At 36.1% G+C, this 19,609-nt stretch overlaps 1 long non-coding RNA gene and 1 pseudogene across 2 annotated transcripts in view; both read left to right on the forward strand.

Annotated features, from left to right (window-relative positions):
* The window catches only part of LOC309610605, a 716,737-nt gene that overhangs the window by 9,057 nt on the left and 688,071 nt on the right, over nt 1-19,609 (forward strand). The gene's annotated exons all lie outside the window — the stretch shown is intronic.
* On the forward strand, nt 2,506-18,751 carry LOC309610553 (AP-3 complex subunit sigma-1 pseudogene; annotated as a pseudogene). Its single transcript has one exon. The product of its transcript is annotated as an AP-3 complex subunit sigma-1 pseudogene (transcript).

Genomic DNA, 19,609 nt, shown 5'->3' on the forward strand with positions numbered 1-19,609 from the left:
TGAGCAAGACATTTTACCCTTTTGGGAAATCGCTTATAATTATGAAGTCTTCTAATATCTCCAGAGACATAAAGGTTCTTGACAGACTACATTAAGTAAAATTGTTTAAAAACAAATAATAGGATTAGAATTTAACCTTTAATTTTACATGCAAAATATCCAGTCAACTGAAAGAATACATCATTACATCGTTAGTCTCAATAATTCTGTTTTGCATTACACTTAATTTGACTGCCTTTTCCAACTCCAGTTTGTATTTAACTTTTTCATAATAAAGATAGATATGAACTTGATATGTCTAGAGGAAAAACGCCATTTTAAACATTATCCCTGTCAAAGAGAATGTAGATTAAAGAATAATTTGTAAAACTGAAATGACCTCAAATTAGCATAAACCAGCAAATAAATCAGCAATAAGCATACACACTTTTGCAGAATTCTATTTTGTTTTTATTGCTGTATTCAAAAGCAAAACAAAACAAACAAAAAAAAAGCAAAACAACTTCCTTTCTTAGTGAAAGAATGTGTAATTTAAGAAAAGTCAGCAATGAATTTCCAGTATTCGTGTGGATAGCTGAATAAATTACACACAAAAAATTCTGTAAATAAGCCATATTCTCTTGAGAATCACTTTCTGTCAGTTTTTGTAGATACAAATTTGTCATAAGATATAATTTATTGAATCCTCAGAAGCATAGTTCCTAGACAGGCATTATTAATATTGATATGTCCATTCTAAGACATTTTAAGATACACTTAAAAATATGGTGAGCATACATTCGTGTCTGGGAAGCTTGAACAACTGAGGTAGATTTCCTAGGTTTGAAAATTCTGTTTCTAATATTCATTCTTTCAAAAAATATCAGTCATGGTTTGTTTTTACTGTACTCAGCATCAGAATACTTGCAGGAAAAAAACAAGATATGCCTTCTGTCTTTAAGAATTCTCCACTCTAAAACAGCAATTAATGAAATAATATTGGTAAAATGCAGAGTTTGCTGCTTGGTGGAAAGCTGGCATTCAAGAACTGGTAGCTGAGGACATCCACAGGGATGATGATGATTACAATTTTATAACCATTAGTATTTAGAGTGATAACACCTCACATAGAAATTCACGTATCAGCAACCTCAATTCTAAAATATAGCCCTGACATAGGCTCTGTACGACAAATGGATATTACTAACGCTGTATCCTAAAGCTCATTCGAGTGTTTCTCAGACTTCCATTCTTGATTGACACAGGGAATGTGGTAGAAACATGCTAGCTATTCACCAAAATTTGGTTTCCACTTCTTCCTAGGCTATGGTCACAAGACTGTGTCCTGGTGAAGTGAATGTTGCTAGAAATGACATATGCTACTTCCAAGCCTGGACCATAGAAACCTCTCAAAATATCCTGCATTAACTCTCTCTGCATGGCTGGCTGGATATCGATGCTTGCAGTGTGCCTTGTATTGAATGGTCAAGACCCCAAAAGCTACCCCCCCACACCCCCTGCTACCAATTGGACATTCCATGAGCAAGAAATAAATTTCTATGGCACTTAGCCACTGAGGTTTTGGGGCTTTATCAGCTAGAGAGTTAGTGTTAATTAATCTAATACAATGAAGAAAGGAATGCAAGGGACTTCCCTGGTGGTCCAGTGGCTAAGACTCCGTGCTCCCAATGCAGGGGGCCCAGGTTTGATCTCTGGTCAGGGAACTAGATCCCACATGCCACAACTAAAGATCCCGCTGTCGCAGTGAAGATCCCGCATGTCGCAACAAAGATCCCACACGCAGCGAAGATCCCGCGTGCCACAACTAAGATCCGGCGCAGCCAAATAAATAAACATTTAAAATAAGTAAATAACAGGTATTACTTTAAAAAAGAGAGAAAGGAATGCAAAAATTTGATGTGTCTACTGTGTACTAGACCTTGTATATAAATACAATGTTTTATTTATTCTCTAAACTAAACCACTGAATTAGCCAGTAGCAGTCCCATTTCATGACGGGGTGACTGAGGCTTGACTAAAGATAACTTTCCTTGGATCCACAGCCAGTTAGCAGCAGGGTCAGAATGTGAACCTGAGTTTATTGACTTCAGAGATGGTATTCTTATAACACATCTTCCTATAATCTTTGGTTGACTTCTAACTGGATGATAAGGGTTACATTCTATGACAGTTTTAAAGCAATAAATCAAAAGACAAAATTTTTGATATTTGAAACCACCGATAACAAACTCTAAAAAGCTAAAACAAAATTTCACAAAACACAGAAGCCCAGGGCCACTTGTGTGGGTAAACGGGCTTAATTAACTAACAGATACTGACATTATTTGTACACTTTGGTTCAAAAATGCAGTTAATATACCAAACAATTATCCTGAGTTAGAAAGGAAAAGGAAATTTGATTTGTATACAATGTTTAAGATGGAAGAAAATGATGCAGTTATATTAAACAGCTTTGTTGAAATATAATTAATATACAATAAACTGCACGTTAAATTACATGATTTGGTAAATTTTTACATATGTATGTCTGTGTACACTCACGTGTATGTGGAATGTATCAGTATGTGAGACCATCATGAAACCATCACCATAATCAAGATAATGAACATATGCGTCCTCTCCAAAATCTCCCTCCTACCAGTTATCAAACCCACTCTTTCTGTTCTAATAATAGATGATTTCTAAAATTTTGTAGAAATGGAAGCATATAGTATGTATTTTTCCTCCTCTGGCTTATTTCACTCACTATAGTGTATCTGAGAGTCATCTGTGCTGTTGTCTTTACTGTTAGCGCTAACTTGCTCCTTTTTATTCCTGAGTAGTGTTCCATTGTGTGTACATACCACAATTTGGTTATCCATTCTCATCTTGATGTATATTTTTCTCCACTTTTTGGCTATTACAAAATAATCTTTTATGAACACTTATGTGCAAGTCTTTGCTTGGACATATGCTTTGTATGAACATGTTCTCTGGATAAATATACAGGAGAGTGATCACTGATCATATGTTAAGTGTGTCTTTAATTTTCAAGAAACCATCATACTGTTTCCAACATTTTTGGACCATTTTACATTTCTACCGTAAGTGTATGAGAATTCAAATTCCTCCACATCCTCACTAATACTTGGTATGGTCAATCTTTTTAGTTTTAGGCATTCTAATCCATGTGTAGAGTTATTCCCTTGTGGTGTGGCTTTAATTTGCATTTATCTATAGATGTCGAACATATTTTTAATGTGCTTATTTGCCATTCAAATGTCTTCTTTAGTAACATATCTTTAAATTTTTGCCTATTTTTAATTGGTTGTTTGGTTTTTTATTATTCAGTTTCGAGAGTTCTTTATATATTGTGGGCACTAGTCCTTTATATGTTGCTTGCAAATATTTTCTCCTAAACTGTGGCTTGTCTTTTCATTCTAAACAGTGTCTTTGCAAGAGGAGAAGTCATTAATTTCTATGAAATAAAGTTTATTATTTTTTTCATTTATGGATCATGCACTTGATGTTAGATCTAAGAAATCTTTGCTTGGGCTTCCCTGGTGGCACAGTGGTTAAGAATCCGCCTGCCAGTGCAGGGGACACAATGGCTTCCCTGCCAATCCAGGAAGATCCCACATGCCGCGGAGCAACTAAGCCCGTGTGCCACAACTACTGAGCCTGCGCTCTAGAGTCCACAAGCCACAACTACTGAGCCCATGTGCCACAACTACTGAAGCTGGAGCTCCTAGAGCCCGTGCTCCACAACAAGAGAAGCCACTGCAATGAGAAGCCCATGCACTGCAAGGAAGAGTGGCCCCCACTCGCCGCAACTAGAGAAAGCCTGCGAGCAGCAATGAAGACCTAACGCAGCCAATAAATAAATAAATAAATAAATAAATTTATATGAAAAAGAAATCTTTGCTTAAACGAAGGTCACAAAGGTTTTCCCCCTTTGTTTTAGTCAAGAATTCTTACAGTTTTAGATTTTATACTGAGACCTATGATGCATTTTGAGTCAGTTTTTGTATATAGTATGAGGATCAAAGTGTATTTTTTCCATACACATATGCACTTGCTTCAGTGTCATTTGTTGAAAGAATAATCGATCCTCTCTCCACCATGTTACCTCTGCAACTTTTTCAAAAATGAATTGACCATACATGTGTGCGTCTATTTCTGGATTTTGTATTCTGTTACATTGATCTGTGTGTCTGTCTTTATGCCAATACCGCACTGCCTTGATTACCATGGCTTTACTATAAATCTTGAAGTTAGGTTGTGTGAATCCTTCAACTTTGTTCATTTTTTAAAAAGCTATTTTGCTATTCTTTGTATTTTGCTCTTCCATATGAATTTTAGAGTCAAAGTATCAGCTTCTACAAAAAAGACTGCTGGGATTTCAGTTAAGATCTCTTTGAATGTAAAGGTCAACTTGGGCATAAATTACATCCTAACATGAACACCATATAGTTCTCCATTTACTTAGGTCTTTAGTTTCTCTCAGCAATGTTCTGTAGTTTTCAGCACACAAATTTTGATATCTATTTTTAAATTTATCTGAAGCATTTCATATTTTTGATACTATTAAAATGGTACTCTTTTGATATCAATTTCTAATTGTTCATTGAAAGTATATAGAAATACAGTTGACATCTGTATATTAATCTTCTATCCTGCAAACTTGCTAAACTCACTTATTAGTTTTAATAACTTTTTGTATATTCCAAAGGATTTTCTAAATAGGTAACGATGTCATCTGTGAATAAATACAGTTTTACTTCTCCTGTAATCTTGATTCCTTTTATTTCTTTTTCTTGTCTTGTGTCCTTGGCTAGAAACTCCAGTACAACATTAAATATATGTGGTGAGAGAGGACATTCTTCTTGCAGTCCTGAACTTAGCACAGAAATATTAATTCCTTCGTCATTGATTGTGATGTTGGTATAGTATTTTCATAGATGCTTTTTATAAGGTTAAGTAATATTCCTGCAATTTCTAGCTTGGTGAGAATTTTTATAAGTAATGGATGCTGTATTTTATCAGATGTTTTCTCTGAATCAGCTGAGATGATCACATTTCCCACCTTTCTTAACTCAATTAATAGTGAATTACACTGATTTTGCAATGTTAAACCAATGCTGCTTTCCAGTGAAAAACTTGATTTGGTCATGATTTATGATCCTATTGTAATATTGCTGGATTCAATTTGCTAAAATTTCATTAATTTTCAAAATTTTATATTCATGAGGTATATTAGTCTGTAATTTTCTTTGTATGTCTTTTCTGGTTATGATATCAGAGTAATACCAGCCTCATAAGGTGAGTTGAGTTTCAATTTTCTGAGATTTTTTGTGTAGAAATGATATTATTTCTTCTGTAAGTATATGGCAAAACTTATCAGTATAGTCATTTAGACATAGATAAAAATTATTTATACATATATGAATTTCAAAGAAGAGAAATATTGAAACACAAAGAACTAATATGCGCAGCCAGCTTATTTGGGATTTTATGTCTAATATAAGGCCTTAAAACTTCATAGGTGGCAAATATGTGTTTTTATGTGTCAGGTTGTCCCAAAGTCATGTTCTTCCACAGAAATCTCTTGTTCTGTTCTGATGGTACAGGAGATGCATCTAGTATGCCAACTTATATCCTCTTGGCCATAACTTTGATTCCAGCCACAGCTCAGGTGGAGAGTTCCATGAAGAAGATGTGATTCACTTTTCATTGACAGCATCTTGTATTAGCACAGACTGGGCATCTTTGCCTTCTACCCTAGTGGTTCTCCAAAGCTACCAGATACTCATGGGCACTTGTTCATCCTAACTTCATAGGCATCTTGGAAATACAGGGTTGCCCTGAGTCAACCCTTGATCAGTGAGGGTTGGGAGCTCTTGCTTCCTGTTCTTTAGATGGATTATTCTGGGAGATAACATTCTTAGTCCTGGCAGAAGTAAGACCTTTTTGTACACCTTAATAATGAATCCAGAATGAACACTTATGTAAGTTTTTTTCCCCCTTTTTTTTTAGTCTCTGTAGTTCTTCACTGCCGCACATTGTGTTAACCCCAAACAAATTACCTGCACTGAAGTACTTGTTTCAGTCTCTGCTTACTGGGGAACCCAAGCCAAGACAGATTGCTAATTCATTATTCTTGCCATCCAGTTAAGTGACAACGTGGTTGTGACAACCACAGGGCAATGGAGGAGTGTCCTTTATACCAATGGAAGAAAAGGTAACAAATTAGTCTTTTATTCATAGATAGTCTAGTGGCTTCTCTAAAAACTGCTATACCCGTCAGAGGAATCAGATGGGTGTTTCCCCTTTATGGCCTGATTTGAAATGGTACCAATTTTAATGCTCAGAATTAGACTCTTTTTATCCTACAATGTTCATAATTCCTTTTGCTTTGTGAGCATCTTTATTTTCTAGGCACAAGTGAGAAAAGTGAAGCTCATAAAAGCTAAGATATTTGCATCAGGCCATGTATCGAATATGCATTTTGGTCCAGATCGGACCCAGCTTCCTAGGCTCTAAAGCCCTTTCAGTCTTTTCTCCTAGACTGCACAGCCTTGACTGAATGGTGTCAGGACTTCCTCCATGACCTCTAACTCTGGTCCCTATGCAATTAGGGGAGGCAAAATCAGCAAATCTTGGAGAATACCTGACGCCAGGAAGCGTGAGCTAGTTATGAGAATCTCTGGCTCTTTGTTTTAATAGGGGTACAGAGAATATGAATGGCAATCAGATACTTTTACTTTCACATCTGTCAGCAAGCAAACAAGAATCATGGGAACCCTGGGGGCAGGTGTATAATTGTCAGGAATTTAGGGTGGGAAGGGGAGAACATAACTACTCATGGCACAATTACATCAGATGCAGTGCCAGAAGTAAGGCAATCCACTCTTGGGCCCAAACTCAAGTGTAAACTTCATGAGGGCATTGACTACACGATCTACATCTCTTTTGTAACTCTATCCCTGGCATCTTAAAGAATGCTGGCACACAGCAGGTACAAAGTAAATTTTTTTGGAATGACCACATGAGTTAATTAATAATGAATCCTGTCTTCCAACTTTGGTCATGTCCCCCAGATGAACCCCACACAGGGAACCAGTCTATTATTCCTCCAATATTTTATTTCATCAAGCATCTTTTGAACATCTCGTATGCAGAAAGCATTGTGATAGATGCCGAGGGGGTTACACAGAAGTTTAAGACTTAATCTTTGCCCTCAAGGAATTTTCAGTCTAGTGAGAGAACGAGAAACAGAAACAGTTAATACGATATAAGACATGATTTTATATGTATGCTAAATCTATAAAAGCATTGCTTTGGCAAAAAGGAGTAATTAGCGTGTGTATGCGGGAGGGGGCGGGTGGGGAAGGATCGCCAGCGAGATCCCGAGGCGAGGCTCGAGCGCCCGCCCCCGCCCTGGCCCCCAGCTCCCACCCGGTCGGCCCGGCTCAGCCATGATGAAGGCGATCCTCTGCTTTAACAACCACGGGAAGCCACGGCTCTCCAAGTTCTACCAGCCCTACAGTGAAGATACGCAACAGCAAATCATCAGGGAGACATTCCATTTGGTATCTAAGAGAGATGAAAACGTAATTTCCTAGAAGGAGGATTATTAATTGGAGGATCTGACAACAAACTGATTTATAGACATCATGCAACATTATGTTTTGTCTTCTGGGTGGATTCTTCAGAAAGTGAACTTGGCATTTTAGATGTAATTCAAGTATTTGTGGAAACATTAGACAAGTGTTTTGAAAACGTCTGTGAACTGGACTTAATTTTCCATGTAGACAAGGTTCACAATATTCTTGCAGAAATGGTGATGGGGGGAATGGTATTGGAGACCAACATGATGAGATTGTTACACAAACTGATGCACAAAATAAACTGGAGAAATCTGAGGCTGACTTAGCGGGAGCTCCAGCCCATGCTGTATCAGCTGTAAAGAATATGAATCTTCCTGAGATCCCAAGAAATATTAACATTGGTGAAATCAGTATAAAAGTGCCAAACCTGCCCTCTTTTAAATAAAAAAATTTTAAAGGCCACTCCCAGGTAAAATCCGGGGGAAAACTCATCTAAGTTTACCATGCAGTTGTTTACCAAAAATAGAGGAGGAGAGCCTTAACTTTTGCTCTTGGATTTAAGTCAAGGTACTGTATAGAAGTTATGTAAAATCAGTATGGAAGTTCATTGTTGCTTTTCTTGCTCAGTGATTTTGAAGATATTGAGTAGTTCCAGTGTGATTTTTTTCTTTATTTTCTAAAGTGCATTCCTATGGCCACCTAAGGCATGCCTCTATGTATTGGCTACTACAGAATTTTGAAAAGTGTTTGGGACATTTCTTTGAATTATGTATAACCCAAAATGTTGGTGTTTTGTATGGATTACAAAAACAGCATTCCTTAATTCTTTCTGCTATTTGTCACAATTGTTATTTAAAGAACGAAGTATGTATTGCATGAAAACATTATGACCTTTTTCTCTTAGTTTAAATAAACTCCAAGGTAACTGGGCTTCTAAAGCACTGTTCTGTTTGCCTGGTATCTACTTTAGCAATAATTTTTTTTACGACCCTCTTACTCAATGAAGTAAATAAAAGTATATTTTATCACTGTTAAAAAAAAAAAAAGGAGTAATTAAATTTAGTAGGGAAGCCTCCCTCTGAGTGCTAAGATGATAATCTATATGAAGTAGGTGCTAGATAAATGTTGCTAGTTTACTGGAAATTTGGTAATTTTCACTTAATTAGTCCTGTGATAAATAGAGGAATTTTTCCCCATGGAAAAGTTTCTGCTTAAAAAGACCAATGAAGTAAGTGCATTACACTTGTAAAGAGTATCCCATCCCTTATGTGCTGCTTTGCTGTCCCCTTGACTATTTAGTTTTGAAACTCAGACACCTGTTCCTATCAAGTCTGGAATGAGCAGCATAGATTTATGTTCTTCACCGGTGTGAAATTAAAACAGAGTCTCCTGATATTTCAGCCAATTCTTTTTCTTTTCTTTTTTTCTTTTCTTTTTTCTTTTTTGACTGTTGATAACAGTCAAGTGAAGAATAATGAGGTGGTCACAAAAATTACCACCTCATTAGAGCTGGTAGAATGTAGACGTCAGCACAGCTCTCATCTTGGACTTCCTGATACTGTGCAGGCATTCGGAAAGAGATTTCAGGTAGAGATGTGAGTATGTTCTGTTTCAAAGCTCAGCTCTTCAAATTTTATTTCACAACATAACACCTTTGAGTCTGCTTTGCAGGGCAGTGCTCAACGTTTCACACCCCTGGGCAACAAGAGGGTCAAGTTGTGGAGGTGCGAAAGTGCGCACACGCACTCAGCACAGTGCAAGGAAGGCCACCAACTCAGCTTCTGTGAGCAAGACGCAGTGAGCTTTGATGGAGCTAGCAACAGGGAGCCGCTGGGATGTTTTGGTCAACAACGAGGGACACTAAAAAAGAATCAGATATTGTGGAGGGTAGTAACAAAAGAAGAGAGAAATCAAATTTTTAGAAAGTAACATTCTTTAGGGTTGTTTCTTTCTTTCTATCTATCTATCTATCTATCTATCTATCTATCTATCTATCTATCTATCTATCTAACTATCTACCTACCTACCTACCTATCTGCCATGCCTCGCGGCATGCAGGATCTTAGTTCCCCAACCAGGGATCAAACCGTGCCCCCTGCAGCGGAAGTGCAGAGTCTTAACCACTGGACCACCAGGGAAGTCCCCAGGGTTGCTTCTATTTAAATAAAGTCCTGCAAAATATTCAACTTGCTTGCTCTTGAAATCAATAACAGGAAATTGCAGGGAAATATAAAATGGAGAATTGGAAGAATAAAACGAAGAAACGGGGGAGTTTCGAAGACCTTCTCACTCCTGACATGATCCTGGTAGGACTGAAACATGACACCCACCAGAGGGAAGCCCATTTCTGACTGGCGGTCATACTTTAGCTTAAGGAAAAAATGTAACAGATTTGGTCATTTTAAAGAGCTTGTCATTTTGGCAGAATATTTTTCCTTTTTTTGCCTTTTTTTGGGAGAGGGTGAGGGTGGGAATATTAAAGTTAAAAAATATTCTTGGAGAAAGTATAAAAGAGCATTATTTCACATTTACAATAGCCTGAGAAATGCACTAATTTTTTATGTGTATTATGTTCCATGGAGCAGAATTTCAGAAAGACCAGATTTAATTTTTAAAAATCCTAATCTGTCAAGAACCAATACATTTATAAAATACAAAATGTGCTCAAAGGTCACAGCAATGTTACATTTCTAGAAGAGTTTTTAAATGTTTACTCATTTTCAGTACTCATCTCCCCAGAGACCAACAGCAAATATTTTGCAGTCCAGCTCCAGCCCACAGTCTCTTTATAGAAGTTGAGAAAGAGAATCAAGGGTCAAGGGTTTAGTCATCTACATATTAGAGGTCAAGTGGTCTACCAGAGTGCAAAGGAGGCCACGTATCCTGGGGCACCATCTAGCCTCTCATCTATTTCTGCTTTTAGTATTCCTCAAATGGCACTCAGGCATCAGTGAACTATTGGAGGCCACTTGTCTTTGAGTGGCCCCTCCTCAGATAATCAGTCTGTCAACCTTGGTGCCTTTGGCAGGTTGGAGATGGAGCTGGCTTCTTCCAGGACCTTGCTCTTCTGCATGATTGCTGGTGTGTTTCAAACGTTGCTGGAGACATGGTCTTAAAGAGTTTTCCATTGGCCAGTCCAACTAGACATGTCTAGTAGGTATCCTCACCTCGGAGGCAGTGGTTATTTACCATATTCTTTTCCTTTCTCTTCAGAAGGGGATCCATGACATAAGAAGATAATCAAGTGAGGGACGAGGGCACAAAAGGCATTGACAGATAAGAGGGCTATTCATTCGTGAAGAGTTCTAGATCCTTGTGTTTGAAAAGCACTGGCTTTGAGGAAATCCTGAAATGGGGATTGGGTAATAACTGGAGTGAAAGCTTTGTGATGAGAACTAAGTAGATGATGGCAATGGATGATTGTGAGATTTCATAAGTTAGTATACGTAATGGCTCTGGGCAAAACTCCCACCTTCCACCTACTCTGTACCCACACTGGGCAGATGTATGAGTCTAGAGATGGACACACAGCCATGCTGCCCCATCTCTGAAGATGCTGAAGACCACTAAGCACAGTTGGTCCTTACTGCTGCCCAGTTATTCTACTACATTTACCTGTTGTTCTCTCACCACCCTACATTAACCACATCCCCAGATGACTAGAGCTTACGACAGTCAGGAAATGACCATTTGATTGGGTTCTGCACAACACTTTCCCCCACTCTGCAAAATTCTGGAATAAAGAGTAATGGTTCCTACGTCACTAACACGCAGATAAGCTGCTTGAATTCTCCTATAGCATGTGGTCCAATTCTTTTGAGAAGAGCCTAGGTGTTTTCTTCTGGGAAGTTTATTGTCTAGCACAGCTGCCCCAAGTGCCAGGTTAACCATCCATCTTATTTTCATCTCCCTTGTTTGTTGCCTCTTCCCTTCTTTGCTCCTAATACTTTTGCATATGCTGACCCAGAGCTTCCTGGAATCCATTTCATCTGCCAACATTTCTTGGTTGAGTTATCATTTGTATTGATGTCCCCAACAAGTACATTGACTAGAAAGTCTCAAACTAGGGTATATCATCATAAAATCTTAAAACACTGTTGGTAAAAGAAGAATCTCAGTATTCTCTGGAGAAAAAAAGAAACATGTCTTAGACTAAGATTGGCACTGCCCTTCTAAAATGGCAACCCTTGAAGAAGACAGTAGAGCACTGACTCCCAAATGAGTCCTGTTAAAGGACTTAATGTAGATGTTCACAGGCAAAAAAACAAACAAAAAACCAAACCCTCAAAAGTTTGTTATATGCTTCACACCACACGTAACAATGAACTCAAAATGAATCACAGAACTAACTATAAAACCTAAAACTATAAAAATTCTAGACAAAAACAGAGGAGAAAGTCTTTGGGACCTGGAGTTATGTGAAGAATTCTTAGTTATGACACCAAAAGCACAATCCACATATATATATACACACACCCACACACACACACACACTTTACTTCATCAAAGTTTAAAACTTTTGCTCTGTAAACAACACTATCATGTGAATGAAAACAAAAGACAGAGCCTAGAAAAGATTTTTTGCACATCACATATCTGACCAAGGAACTGTATCTAAAATGCCTGCCGAACACTTAAAACTCAATAAGAAAAGAAACAACCCGATTACAAACTGTATAAAATATTTGAACAGACCCTTCACTAAAGAAGATATACAGATGGTAAATTCACCCATAAATAAAATTTCAATATCATTATTCATAAGGGAAATGAAAATTAAAAACACAATGTGATACCACCAAAATGCCAAGGACCAAGAACAATGCACAATACCAAATGATAATGAGGATGTGGAACAAGTGGAACTTTCATGTGTGGCTGGTAGAAATGCAAAATGTTACAGCACTTCAGAGAAGTGTGTAGTGGTTTCTTATATATTCAAACATACACTTGCCATGTACAGAGCAACCCTCATCCTAAGTATTTATCCAAATAAAATGAAAACCTATGTTCACACCATAGCTAATATGTGAATGCTTATTGGCTATATTCATAATTGTCCAAAATAAAAATAAACCAATGTTCTTTAGCTGGTGAAAGGATAAGCAAACTGTGGTACATCCATATAGAGGAATAGTGCTCAGTAATAGAACGAACTCGTGATACACGCAACACAAATGAATCCCAATGACGTTAAACTAAGTGAGAGAAGCTAGATTCAAACTCTACATATTGTATGATTCTATTTACCTGACAAATCTATAGGAAATGTGAACACATCAGAAGTTACCAGGAATTGAGGAGAGGGGGAGGAGTTGGCTGCAAAGAGGCAGCACAGGGAATATTTGGGGATAACGGAACCATTTAGTATCTTGTCTTGTTTACACTTTTATCAAAACTCAAAGAATTTTACACCAAAGTCAATTATAGTTATGAAAATGAAAATGGCAACACCAAAAACAGTGAAGAGAAAGATAAAAAACACCATAAACTATTTGGTTTGGTTAAAACATACAAATAAAATAAAAAGGAGCCGTACAATTCATAGAAAGATGGGTGCCAAAAAAATCCACACAGATATACATTCTTGTGAAATCTCATAACACTAAAAATAAACAAATTTAAGTCTGAGAAAGACAGAGGCAGAGAAAGAGAGAGGATATCAAACTTACAAAATAAGCAAAATCCCACTGATGGTAGGTTTATAAACAATTAACATATAGTCCTATACCTGATCAATCTGTTACTCAATTGTGGGTATAAAATAAAGATAATATAAGCTACAATGACAGTTCACTTTTTTAAAGTCTTTTTTTAATTTTTATTTTATATTGGCACTTAAATTTGTTTTTGAAATATAGTTGATTTACAATGTTGTGTTAGTTTCAGGTGTACAGCAAAGTGATTCAGTTATACATATATATGTATATATCTTCTTTTTTAGACTCTTTTCCATTATAGGTTATTATAAGATATTGAGTATAGTTCCCTGTGCTATATAGTAGGTTAGGTCTTCATTGTTTATCTATTTTATATATAGTAGTATGTATCTGTTAATCCCAAGCTCCTAATTTATCCCTCCCCCGCTCCCCTTTGGTAACCACAAGTTTGTTTTCTATGTCTGTGAGTCTATTTCTGTTTTGTAAATGAGTACATTTCTATCATTTTTTTAAATTCCACATATAAGCAGTATCATATGATATCTGTCTTTGTCTGACTTATTTCGCTTAGTTGGATAATCTCTAGGGTCATCCACGTTTCTGCAAGTGCCATTATTTCATTCTTTTTTATGGCTGAGTAATATTCCATTGTGTATATATACCACATCTTATTTATCCATTCCTCTGTCAATGGACATTTAGGTTATTTTCATGTCTTGGCTACTGTAAACAGTGCTGCTATGAACATTGGGGTGCATGTATCTTTTCAAATTACAGTTTTCTCCAGATTTATGCCCAGAAGTGGGATCTCTGGATAATATGGTAACTCTTTTTCTAGTTTTTTAAGGAATCTCCCTACTGTTCACTTTTGATGTCCCCTTTCTGAGGAAATTTCTTGAGGTTGTCCTCCACAAAACAAGGGTAAAGATCAAGGAAGAGAAGCACTGTAATTGCGTTAGGAATGCAGTGAAACAAACATTGGAATGACTTGCTCGTAAAAAGCCTAGAAAGAAATTGGTTCAAATTAGATCTCTAAGACAATGAACTCCAAGAAGGATATCTTTTAAAAGAATGGGATACATTCCAATTAACAGATAAAATAATAGGTAACTGGATATTCTTAGTGTTATATTGAAGAATGCATATATTTACTCTCTCAGCCACAAAAATGTAGGGAAAATGAACAATTCTAAAAAAAAAATAGAACTATACTAAAAAGCCATGGTGAATTTATGAAACAAAATAAAATAAGGCATGATTTCAGGCAACTTAAGAAGTATATAAAAAGTACATTTGTTTGGGATTTAAGCAGCATTCTTCTCTAGTGGTCCTGGGTATGTGACATTGGACATGAAGAGATTAAAATGGTATCCTAGACCAGAGTGTTCTTTCTTGGGCAGTAGTTACATAGCTGTCATTACATGCTATTTATTGAGTTTCAAGAATCAACTTACACAATATATAACTATATATATAACTACATATACATAACTATATATATAACTATATATACATACGTATACCATTGGTATTTCCTTTGTAAAGATAAAGCTATACCTGACAGAATTTAGAAGGTGGATGTAAGGAAGGTGAGGAGAGCTAGTACCTTCAACTGAAGGAGAGACTGTCGGAAATTAATGGATCAAGATTACAAAAACAAGCAATGACTGAACTAAAATAGAGGTATACATTAGAAATAGTGCGGTTCAATTCCAAACCACCACAATAAAGCAAATATCATAACAATGAAAATGTTTGAAATATTGTGAGAATTACTAAAACATGACATAGACCCACAGTGAGCAAATACGGTTGAAAAATGGCACAAATAGACTTGCTCGAAGCAGTGCTGCCACAACCATCATTTTGTAAAAAACACAGTACATGTGAAGTGCAAGAAAGTGAAGCCCAATAAAACAAGGTATGCCTGTAATAATATAACTAATAAAATTGAGAATATTATGAGACAGCTAGATGGGGGTATTTGAATTTTAACTAACTCTTAGTCATTTGTAGGAGAATCAAAATTTTGTTTAATAAATCGAGAAATGTTTTTATATTATTAATAGTTACAGGTAGAACCACCAGAAGAAACACTAGAAGAAATTTACAAAATGCTTGCTTGTCAGTAGCAGGATTGGAAATGGTGGGGAATGAGATGAAATGTTATAAATTCTTTAATACTATTTAATTTTTACCATGTATATGGGTTAGTTTGGAAAAATCAAACAATAAGCAAAATTTGGAATGAATTGTAAGTAAAAATGACATAGGAAGTAATTATAAAGGTAGGAAAGATGACTGTAATCAAACATGACTCCCTCACTTCCAAAATACCTGTAGAAAATGGACATGATCTAATAGTGAGAAACTCTTCAATGAACTAATATTCAATGGGGATGAAACATTCTAACATTAGTATAGTCACAAATTATTCTGAATTGACAGAGCAAAGCTTCTAAAGAAACAAAATGAGTTTCAAAGCAGGCTTTGTGTTGAGCTCAGATTTTGAAAATTACAATTTTAAATGCTATGAAGTAAAGCACAGAACCAAGGATCTATGAAAGCATGGTCCAGACTCCATTTTTATGATTTTAGTATAAGGGAAACAGAAAAATTGGAATAAGACCAAAGATGGCCTAAGCACAATCATTTAGGTAGATGGCATAATGTTACCAAACTACTTGTCTTATTTTCAGTGTCCTTTCTGTCGTTACTAATATTTTTTAATCAAAGAGAAAGGTCTGCAACACAGAAAAGTTCTTAAAACTTTATTAAGTGAGAGCTGAAGTCTAATGAAGATGAGATACAGTAAGTCATCCTTAGATACTTAAAATGTGTTAAAGTAAAATACACTGAGGGAACTTTCAGACACAATTGAAGAAATATTGTCAGTAATCTTTGTTTTAAAAAAATCCTGGATATAGAGAGAAGTGTTGGGTGACTTTAGATTTACCAATGTCACCATAGTATTCTTTCAAAAGGGGATAAAAAAAAGTTGTGATATTAAATATTGCCAAATTTCACATCATTCCCCAGGAAAATTCTACAAAGCACTGTGAAAAAGATGATTTAATAAATAACTTAAGAAGTTGATCATCAGTATAAACAAATATACAGGCATAAGGCATAAATTCTCATGGACTAACATGTAATAAGATAGGATTATTGACTAGATTAAAAGAAACTTACAAATACTGGGAAAGTATCTTAATTTTCAGTAATTCATGTAAGTACTGTAGGGGAGGAAAACTTTTCTTCTTCCCTTCTAGGTTCTTTGGCTGGTCTAATAACTAAGTTGACATAAGACAGATTAGCAGGAGAAAAACAAATTTAATTTTGTATGTACAGAATCTATAAAATGCGACTAAAAAAAGTGACCCAAGCAGGCAGATTTTACACCTTTTAGACAAGGAAAAAATAAATCTGTGAGGAACTGACAAGTAAAAGGGGTTTGAGCTTGGGGTACCAAGTTAGTGAAGAAGTAACAAGGTGTTTTTATACAACTTTCTTGGCCCTAAATTCCCTATCTCTGGTGAGAAGGATGCCTTCTACCTCCTGGTATAGGGAGGATACCCTTCACGTGGGAGATTTATTTCATGCTTCCAGGGAGGGGCAAAGGAAGTCAGTGTGTCCATCTTGCACTGGTTGTTTCTTAAGTAACTTTAAAATAATCAATGGTCTATTACTCAGCCATAAAAAAGAACAAAATAATGCCATTTGCAGCAACGTGGATGGACCTAGACATTTTCATACTAAGTCAGACAAAGACAAATATCATATAATATCACTCATATGTGGAATCTAATTTTTAAAAAGATGATACGAATGAACTTACTTACAAAAGAGAAACAGATTTACAGATATCAAAAAGAAGCTTATGGTTACCAAAGGGAAAATGTGGCAGGGAGGGATAAATCAGGAGCTTGGGATTAACATATACACACTACTAAATATAAGATAGATAATTAACAAGGACCTACTGTATAGCACAGGGAACTCCACTCAGTATTCTGTGATAACCTACATGAGGAAGGAATCTGAAAAAGAATGAATATATGTATATGCATAACTGAGCCACTTTACACCTGAAACTAACAAAACATTGTAAATCAACTATATGCCAATAAAATTTTAAAAATAAAGAATAAAAAATAATCAACATGCCAAAGTGGCTTATTTTGGGGTGGCATACTCTGCTCCCCTTCAGTACATCACTCATAGCCTGTGGACAAGATTGAAAACTGTGGCCTATACTATAGTCCAATTAGTTGAAATCATATTTAACTGAACAATATTATCCAGAAAAGTGTTGATGAACGCAATTTATCAGTCACTGAAGATGACAGGCAGAAAACTCTATAGTTACACAGAAGAGGGTTCTCCCATGTCCTTTTTACAACTGGATTTTGTCACTGCACTGAATAAAGAAGCCAAGCTGGTTAAGTCTCCAAAGCCACAACGCTGTTAGGATAGGCGCTGCATCAGAGGACCGAAGAACTACTCATAAAGTCCTGGCATGCTCAGACAATGAGCTACAACAAGATGAAACTTAATAGGAATAAATCTTAGGGCCTCTCGTTAGCATGTTTTTTCTTAAAATTTTCAAAGATCACTTGAGTAAGCAGATGGGGAAATTATACTGACAGTTTATTTTTAAAAAGTGACAAGCTTAATATCAGCTCAATGTGAAGCCAAAGTAGGCATGCCAACCTTAAAATTTAATGTAAGATAAAATTTCATTAGCAGACATAATAGCTCTTTGATCTGGAGAATTGAGCCTTTTAGTATTTATAGCTTATCTCAGTCAATGGCTGAAGGGTTAAAATTCAATCTGCTAGTTATATTTCGAGTTCACTGATAAGAAAATGGAATATGTCCAGAGTAGGACAAGCAGAATGATACGGAAACTAGAATCCATACTACATAAGAAAAAGTTGAAAACACAGCGGTCAGTTAGCCAAGAAGGTAGAGAATTTGTTCATCTTGTATTTTCCGTTGCTAATAAAGTTGTCAGTAAATGCTCATGGAAAGATTAAATACGTTGTGCATAATACAAAGGTATTATGTAAAGCAATTACATTCCTCTAAGACAAAGAGGTCTTTTTTACATATAAATATGTCACATACAAATGGGCTTTTGCTCCTTGCCTTGCATTGAGATCTACCCTTTTGTGATACCTCAAACATTATTTCCTTTGTCTTGGGCACTTAAAAGTGAGTCAAACTTTACAAAGAAGCATGGTTTTTATAAACAATCTCACCAAGTAAACTTTCTGGAAAGTGATATCATGAACAAACAGTTGAAACTTTGTCCACACAATATGATTCAGAATTAATTTATCAGATTGGCCTTTAACTAAAATAAAGGCACTTGTCTGGGACTTGAATGTTCATGATGTTGTTTGATGTTTATATCCTTTAGTTAAGTATTTGGTAACAAGGACTCTATTTGACGGGATTCCCAGATATATTCACAAAAGCATGTTCATTCCATTATTTCTCTTAGCCCAGACGTAAAGTTCTTACTGTTTTTTAGGTGCTCTGGAGATGCACAAAGAGAGACTTTTTTTCTGTCGTCAAAAACAAAATATATATTGTTTGTTTATTTTGACATTTTTCAAGAAGGCAGAGAAGGGTGATATTAGGGCAGAGGTGGCAATATGCTACTCCTCTTCAAAATTCCTCCTGGTATTCAGGGAATTTAATCTTGGTGCCATTCTAGACTGAAATTGTCTCAGGGACAGTAAGGTCCAAACATACTCAACCTTCATTTTTATGCAGATAATAACCGTGTTCTATACTTCAAGTACCTGAAATCCCCTATCTGGAAAAAAACAAAACAAAACAAAAGAATGTCTCCTAATTTTGGTCAGCCTTCTATATTCTTTATCTCAAATAATAGTGTCACAATCTACCCAGTTTTTCAAGCTGAAACCACAGAGGGATCTCCCATTATTCACTCTCCTTCACGTCACACATCCAATATGGACACTATTCCCAGAAATGTCTAGGAAATTCCCTCCAATCTGCTGCTGCTAAAATCAGGCTCTAGATCATTGCAAGATTATTCCAGATTATTTCTAGATTATTTCAAGAGCCGCCTACATTTCTCATATGAGATCTTTTATAATCTGTCCCCAACAAATACCACCACTTCCTATTACATACGACCATATGCTCCAGTTACACAAAACTAACCACCGTTCCCAGGATGTGCTGAACTCTTTTATAACTCCCTGCATTTCAGCTGTCAGTAATGACCCTTTTTTCCTCTTGTGAGCTCTAAGACAAATCTTTAATTCTATAAACAGATGCTGAGAACTTCATGCATATGAGTGTTTAAAATACTTCAAGTAC

The sequence above is a fragment of the Balaenoptera borealis genome, assembly GCF_965194805.1.
Source record: "Balaenoptera borealis genome assembly, chromosome: 14".
Lineage (NCBI taxonomy): Eukaryota > Metazoa > Chordata > Mammalia > Artiodactyla > Balaenopteridae > Balaenoptera > Balaenoptera borealis.